This window comes from Ischnura elegans, chromosome 8 (assembly GCF_921293095.1).
Source record: "Ischnura elegans chromosome 8, ioIscEleg1.1, whole genome shotgun sequence".
NCBI classification, from domain to species: Eukaryota; Metazoa; Arthropoda; class Insecta; order Odonata; family Coenagrionidae; genus Ischnura; species Ischnura elegans.
The window spans coordinates 20,028,895-20,036,891 of record NC_060253.1 but is presented as its reverse complement, the minus strand read 5'-3'; positions in this window follow the sequence as shown (position 1 = coordinate 20,036,891).

Here is a 7,997-nt window from a genome sequence, read left to right as displayed (position 1 = left end):
AACCTACCCTACCTGTGAACGAGTATGATACAAATAAACCTATTCTCCCGACTGTCATCACATAATTCATGCAATCAATTTCTATCGAGAATGCCATTTCTACGTTCTAACAGATTCCAAAGTCGGAGATCCATGTGCAGACGCAAGTGCCTGCAGCGGAAACACACACTGTTCCTCCACAGATGGGTCGGGACACTGCACATGCAATACAGGATTTAAACCCAACTACGACCTCAGCTGTGTCAACGGTGAGAATATTCATATTTAAAAACTTTGGTAACCATCTCCCCTCGCTCACTTTGCACTATGTTCCGCAAATTGAGATTCAAGTGCACGTTCACTCACATCACGATTCATTATCGCCGACAATTTATTCTTTCGTGAATTTATTTCCAGCAACAATTAAACTTCTGTTCAGAATATCAATAGTGATACCGTGTGAGCCTTTCTTGTACTGCGTTTGAGCAAATAAGTTAATGTAAATGTATATTACACATACCGCTTTGCGCGGCTTTATCGCAGGTTTGAGGCTCTCAACCGGTTGTGGCTTCTTGGAAGTCCTTTCTCCCTCGCGTTGCCATCCTTGATGGACCGCAAGGACCTAACACCTAGTACCATCAGCCTCGGTATAATTGCCATGGGAATTAAAGAACCTAGATAGCGTAGTGGTCTGCGCAGTGGCCCTAAACGCCAAAGGTCCGTGGTTCGTTTCCCGGTCCAGGGGAATTTTTTCTCATGGCAATTCTTGTATAAATAAGTTAATATTTTTCAACCTATGAATTTTAAATCTACAAAATAGGTCCCTTAAAGAGGACTTTTGTTGATGACATATTGTGATGCTATCCACATGCACTTCAACCAAACAAACCCATTTCTGTCAAAAAGAAAATCCTGCCGTTCAATTGACATTCAGAGATCCCTTTGCGACCCACAGCCGGAATTTCACCCTCAACGATTAATACTAAGCCAACCAATACGATGCCTGTGCTTCCTTTCACCATAGATACCTATGTACATTCCAACCTCTATTCTTAATTCTGATTGGGCTCATGCAATTGCAGTTTGACTCCGGTTCGGTAGCTAGGTCGCGTCCACCTCCGTCCTCGTCGGCTCTTGGTGGCACGCAAGTGAGGGATACAGGTCGCTTTATGTGCCAACCTCAAAAGTTTTCACGACCCGGCCCCATCAGTTAAGTAGGACTACTAGGTGTCTACATACTTTGGAAAACGATAGTACACCCTTAACATATGTTCCACGTAAGAGGCTGTTACTCATATTACGTGACCTACCATTGGCCACTGGTACCATATAAGGGGACAGCTGTGGTTTCAGATCTAGTCGAATTTCAGATCCTGCCTGTGGAGGCAAAAGAAGCTACGGAATTCACTCGAAGGATGGAATTTAAGGAAGTACCAAATTTACAGCTTATTTTTCGGAGCTAAGTTACTAGACATATTGCTACCAAATCTTTACTGCTAAAGAAATATGCCGATTCAAAATTTATTCAAAAATTGAAAAGGACAATGAAGCCCTTTCAGAACATAGGGTAATTTTCTAACGGGAGAAATCAAGTGGTTGAACACACGTTAAGCCAGGACGACTTTTACCATATTGATTTTCTCAAGACAGAGTATAGTCAAGTATGTCGCAGATATTGCCGATACTGTGTGTCTGTACCTCTGTAATATGGATTGCATTATCGTAAAATTACACCGCCAATCTATCTGCGTCATTTCGTCAGTAACTTTATTTTATAACTCTGCCATTCCATGCATTGCTCTGACACATTGCAGCGAATCCATAAAAAATTGAGAACCGTGCAGCAAATCTTTGCATTCATAAATCCTTAAGTGTATCCAATTATATTTTTATCATCTTAATAGCAAAAATAATTGCCTTACTTCGATGAATTAATTTTATTTTTCAATTGCAGGCAATGAAACTCTCGGAAGCACATGCTTTAACAATATAGGATGTAAAACCGTAGTAGGTTCGAAGTGCAATGTAGCTACTGGAAAAGGAATGTGTATTTGCATGTCAACGATGATGGGCAGTCTTAAGGCAGATGAAATATGTATCAAAAAGTGTCTTATTTTCATATCTATATTTGTGCAAATCGATTGGTTTCATTATTAATATTTCCACTTATTGTGTAAATTCACTTTAACGCCATCCACCTGTAAATTATTTAAATATGGGTACTTGAGTTTTAATTGCTAGATGAAATAATGAAAACGGTTTTATCTAATTTGGCGTGTATCATGTCTGAAAATGAAGATAAAAGAAATTTTTCTGAGAAGCAGGCAGACACGGGAAGCGTTGTTTTGGAATATAAACTATCCCTGGTGAATTTTTTGGAAGTAATATAACAATATTATTGTTAAAGAGTGCGTAGGTGGAACATGATTAAAAAGGAGTGGAACACCTTGAACGAATACGACGTATAGAAAAAAATAAATATTTTAATACATTTCACTATTAATATCATAATCGTTGGTTCTATTAAGCTATTACGCGTGCGAAATATGTATCAATATGTGTCTCAGAGCCAGATTTATCTTTGTTGGAAGCGATTTATTTATGAATAAATAGTGAGTATCGAAAGCGCATGCTTTAGCAATGTAGTATGTGAGAAAGTAACAAGTTCCGAGTGCTGTAAAACCACTGATAAGGGAATGTGTATTTGCAAGGGTGACATGCAAGTCAACGATGATGGTCAATCTTGCGTAGCAGGTCAGCTATTATGCGTACGAAGTGAGTATCAATATGTGTCTCAGTTCCAGACGTATATTCTTAGAAATCGATCGATTTATGAATAAATATAATCAATTTTGGTGTAAACTCACACTTTGAAATACGAAATGGAACCGAATTTCGTTGCAGTTTTTCGTGGACACAATCTTTGGATAGGGCCATGATGGATATGATCGTTGGAAAACTATCATTTTAGAATAATTGGAATTGTCCTTTTTTTCGTATCATTGGTGTAATGACCGTTACTAAAATGCGTCGATTCCTCAGGAAATTAATCTCACCCTTCTCAAAAACCATTAACAGCCTTGTTAATTTCATCAAACTGAAATATCAAAATACTTGGAATCCACCTATAGACACAAACATCATACTCATCCCATTCAATTCCACGCTAAACACCTGTACATTGACTTCATTAGAGCCAAGAAGCCGCTTTATGGATGCTTTCCTCGCTCCCTTAAGAACTGCATGGATCTAATCAGGAAAGAAAGAGATAATTTTCCAGGGTGCCAACTAAATTAGATACTTCTAGTACAAACATCAGAAAATCAAACAAAAATTACTCAAATACTACGATTACGATTGTTTTAAGGTATATAGGATATTTTTGAGTCATTCCTTGACGTAATTTATCAACATTAACTATTCCATTATTTTCCCACAGGGATGACTGCGACATAAATGAAACAACGGTAAACATATAGAACGGTGGTTGGCTCAATATGATCATGTACCTGATAGGCTGGAATTAATTCGGGCGATGATCTTAAATGTTTTAAGGTGACTAAGACCATCGCAGCCTGTTTGAACATCAGTTATGCACGACAATAAAGCAATACATTAAGCATGAATAACTGAAAATTAGTAATTTTAGCCACCATAGCGTGATACGTTTGATATTAATTTTAGCCAATGTATCGCCTTAACTTTTCATTGTTTAATTAAGTGTTCGAGACAGGAAAATTTTTTGAGACAGATATATTTATAATCTACTTAGGTTTATGATAAAATATTTATCAAAATATGTTTACGATTTATATATGATTTTACACTTTCCCGGCGAACAACTTTTGAAAAATCTTCTCGGGATACCGCGCGGGTTAGATTATTTAAGAGCGCCGACTTTTCGGATACCGACACGCTACCCATTCTCACGGCTTTGATTACATCAACCAGAAAAATTCTTGTGATGAGATTTCACGGTGTTCCTTGTAGTTATACATACAAGCAGGAACAGAAATATATTCAAGACATATAATGTTAGTATTAAATTATTTTAAACTTTCGTCAATATAATAGACAGAAATAGGGTCAGGATATCAACAGTGGAAGCAGGAAGTCACGTTATGCTCTAAATTTAAATTAAAAATGAAGGTATTTTTCTCCTCGGCACAGGCAGGCATTGTGTATTGCATTTTCGTAAAATTACACCGCCACTAGATCTGCTAATTTCATTGGTACCTTTATTGTAGCACTCTCCCGTTCCATGCATTCCTCTGACACATTGCAGCGATTTCATATCATTGAAAACCAGTCACCGTGCAGCAAATCTTTGCATTCATAAATTCTCAAGTGTATCCAATTGTATTTTTATCAACTATATAGTGAAAATACTTGGATTAGTTGGCTCTTTACTTTTCCATTGATCGATTAGTTGTTCTTTAGTTTGATTCGGGATGTTTAGTTCACGGTTGCTTAGATGTAGTGGTGTGTAGTGAGTGTCTGTTTTACATACTATTTAAAAAAGTTTGCATTTGACTCCTTAGCCATAGAAGTATTGTCTTAGATCAGCAATTTGCTTATAGTGAAGCTGTACAGCATCAAGAATACCAAGTCCTCCTTCATATGTGGGAAGTATTACTCTTTCTGTGGAGCTCTTTGGGTGGTGTAAACGGTGTTTTGTAAGAAGGGTTCTCACAATTCTGTTTATTTCATTAAGATCGGTCGAGGTCCATTCGATAATTCCAAAGATATTATTATTATTATTATTCCATGCATTCCTCTGACACATTGCAGCTATTCCATATAACATTGAAAATTGGAGTCACCGTGAAGCAAATATTTGCATTCATAAATTCTCAAGTGTAACAAATTGTATTTTTATCGACTATATAGTGAAAATACTTGGATTAGTTGGGTGAACTATTTTTTTTATTTTTCATTTCAGGCTACGCAACAATCGGAAGCACATGCTTTAACAATTTAGGATGTGAACAAGTCACAGCTTCGAAGTGCAATGTAGCTACAGGAAAGGGAAAGTGTATTTGCAACGATGGAATGATTCCTAACGACGATGGGAAATCTTGCGTACCAGGTAAGCCATGATGTGTACAAAATGTATCATAAATTAGTCCTCTTTTCACATCTTTAGGTATATGTGGAAACTTTCCATAATATATATAATCAATCTTTGTGTAGACTAACTCTTTTGAATTACAAACTGAGCCGCGTTTCATTGCATTTATGCCATTCATGATTTTTAGATATGACTGTGAGATTTATGATTGTTAGAAAACTAACATTTTAGAAAAATTGAAGCCCTCAATTTCTTGTATCTTTGGTGTAATGACCAATGACTTAAATGCATCGATACCCCAGGAAATTAAGCCAACCCTAATCCGAAATCATTAAAAGCTTTAAAATAATTTATTAACAAATACCACACACGATGAGAAATCCGAGAAATTTTGGTTCAAACTATGCGTCGGGAAAAAATTAAATTTTGCATTCCCTGTCACATTCTACGCTACCCACTTATAAATGCTTTAAGCTTGGGCAATTGTGTTTTTACTGCTGATATGATGCCATTTCTGCGTAGACACCCAATTTGGTTCGCATTGTAAGTGGAAATAAAGTGGAAAGGCGGTGTAAGAAATTTAGAATTTTGTTATCAAACGTTTCGATACGGTTTAATGAGAGAACATCATACTTCAATGAAAGAAAATGGAAACGGCTTGTTACGCTAAAATTCCGCGAAACAGCACTGGAAGGTTTATTTAATTACACTCATTGTGATGATTTTAGTCGCGATATTTTTTCTCAATGCCTCTTGTGACGGAATAAAAGTTGTAGTGATTTAAACCGATGTTTAAGCTGTAGTCACAGCCGGTTAAAGAATGATCGTACGTGAATAAGCGTATGCCCGAAATAAATGTCCCATGTAAGAGGTTTTATGCATGTCACGTGACCTACCGACACATGAAAACGGCCACTTCCACCACTGAATGTCGATCGGCATTCAGATCCTGTCTGTGGAGACTTAGGAAGTTTCGCACTACACTCGAGAGAGTGAGCTGCATTCATAAATTTTCTTAGAGAAACATAATTGTGCTCAAATACCTCTTATTACCTAATTTCTTTCCTATATGACACGTTTATGGGTGTTTATTGGGGCAATAGCTATTTTATCTCAATAATAATCACTGGAATGTATGTACACTGTGATGAGTAACTGAAAAGTGTAAGGAAAAGACATGTATACAATTTTCTAATTTACTTGAGCAAAAAGTTCGTCAGAATTTGGTTTTACAAAGTAATGCCAAATTCCAGTGTTATATAACGGATTTCATAAAATCTGAGATGCCATTTTATAGAACCATTCTTTGTTCCCCTTACGATTGCTTGCCTGTAATGAGGAATAAAATAGATAATTTATAAAGGCCCCATAAAAGTAATTATTTCAAATTTTTCCACCACCAAGTGAAAACAGATCTCGCTCAAATACTACGATAAGGATTTAATGCAATGAGGAGATTTTGAAATTATTTTTTGACCTAAGTTTTCAATATTAACTATTTCCTTCATTTTCGAGATTCTAAGCACGGAGATGACTGCGACAAAAATAAAGCGTGGACACTTAAAACGGTGTGCCGCTCAATAAGATGAAGCACACTATAGACCAGAATCTTTGTGTGTGTCGGCTTTAAATGTGTTGAAGGTGATGAAGACCAACTTAGTCGATTTAAATACTAGTTATACACGGCGTAATAGGTACCTACGAAGTTAGAACAATTAGCAATCCGATGTGTTAATCACCATTTCAATGTTGTAATATGAGATATTAATATGAGCGACTGCATTTAGTATTATGATTTTTAAATTAAGTACCTTTACATGGAAAATGTTAGAGGAAATATATTCATACTCAATGCAAGTTTATTATTGAAATATTTATGGATAAATGTTCACTATTTGATATTTCATACGTTCAACTGGAATATTTCCCGTGGAGAGATTCCATATGTTTCTTGTGATTAGCTGTGAAATACCCTAGCAAGTATTTTATATTAATTTTAGCGTCTGAATCCCTATCGATATTTTATTATTTAACTTGTCGAGTGTAGCAGGCAAAATGTAGGCGGTAAAAAATTCATACTCATAATAACTTCTTGACGCAAAAATTTGTGGGGAAAATGTTTACGATTCGATTAGAGCTACTAAAATATTTCCGGTGATGAGATTTCATGTATACTTTTTTATTGTATATTAAATTTAGCACAGTGTTATATTCCCAATATATTTTATTATTCCAATGTTTACAACTAGAACCACTATTAGAAATATAAAAATGATATCATATCATCAACAATGTATCACAGCATATCATAAATATAGGTGTGAACGAAATTTCATTTCAAGTGGCACATAATTTTACACCATTGTGTTACTAAGACGATTTAATACTTTTTCCCATACAGATTTAATTTTAAATATGTTTAAAACTCCATTACTAAAAACTATACCGTAATAATGATTTATTGTAATACTATAAGTAATGCAATTATTTGATGACATCCGTTGATTCCGAGAACTGAATATCTCAAAGAAAGACATTTGTTTTAAAAATTAGCCTTATACTAAAATTAACCTAACATAATGAACTCTTGTCTAAAAAAATTGAAATGAGTATTTTTTTAATGAATGCATATTCAATGGCGACTGCGGCGTCACCCAAGTGCTTGAACGTTCGGACAGGACAACTTGTATTTAAATGATAAAATAAAGACCGGCGGTACGTTCTCAAAATACAATAAATAGAAACGCTCTTCCCTTGTGTGTATGTATCTCTGCAATATGGATAGTATTTACGACCGATTATACCGCCCTATATCTGCGTAACTTCCTCGAAAAGTTTATTTTCAAAACGCCAGCATTTTATGCACCCGTTTCACAAATGTCAGCACATTCGTTTTTCAAGTACCACACAAACTATTAGGCGTATAGAAATATATTTTGATGTCAAG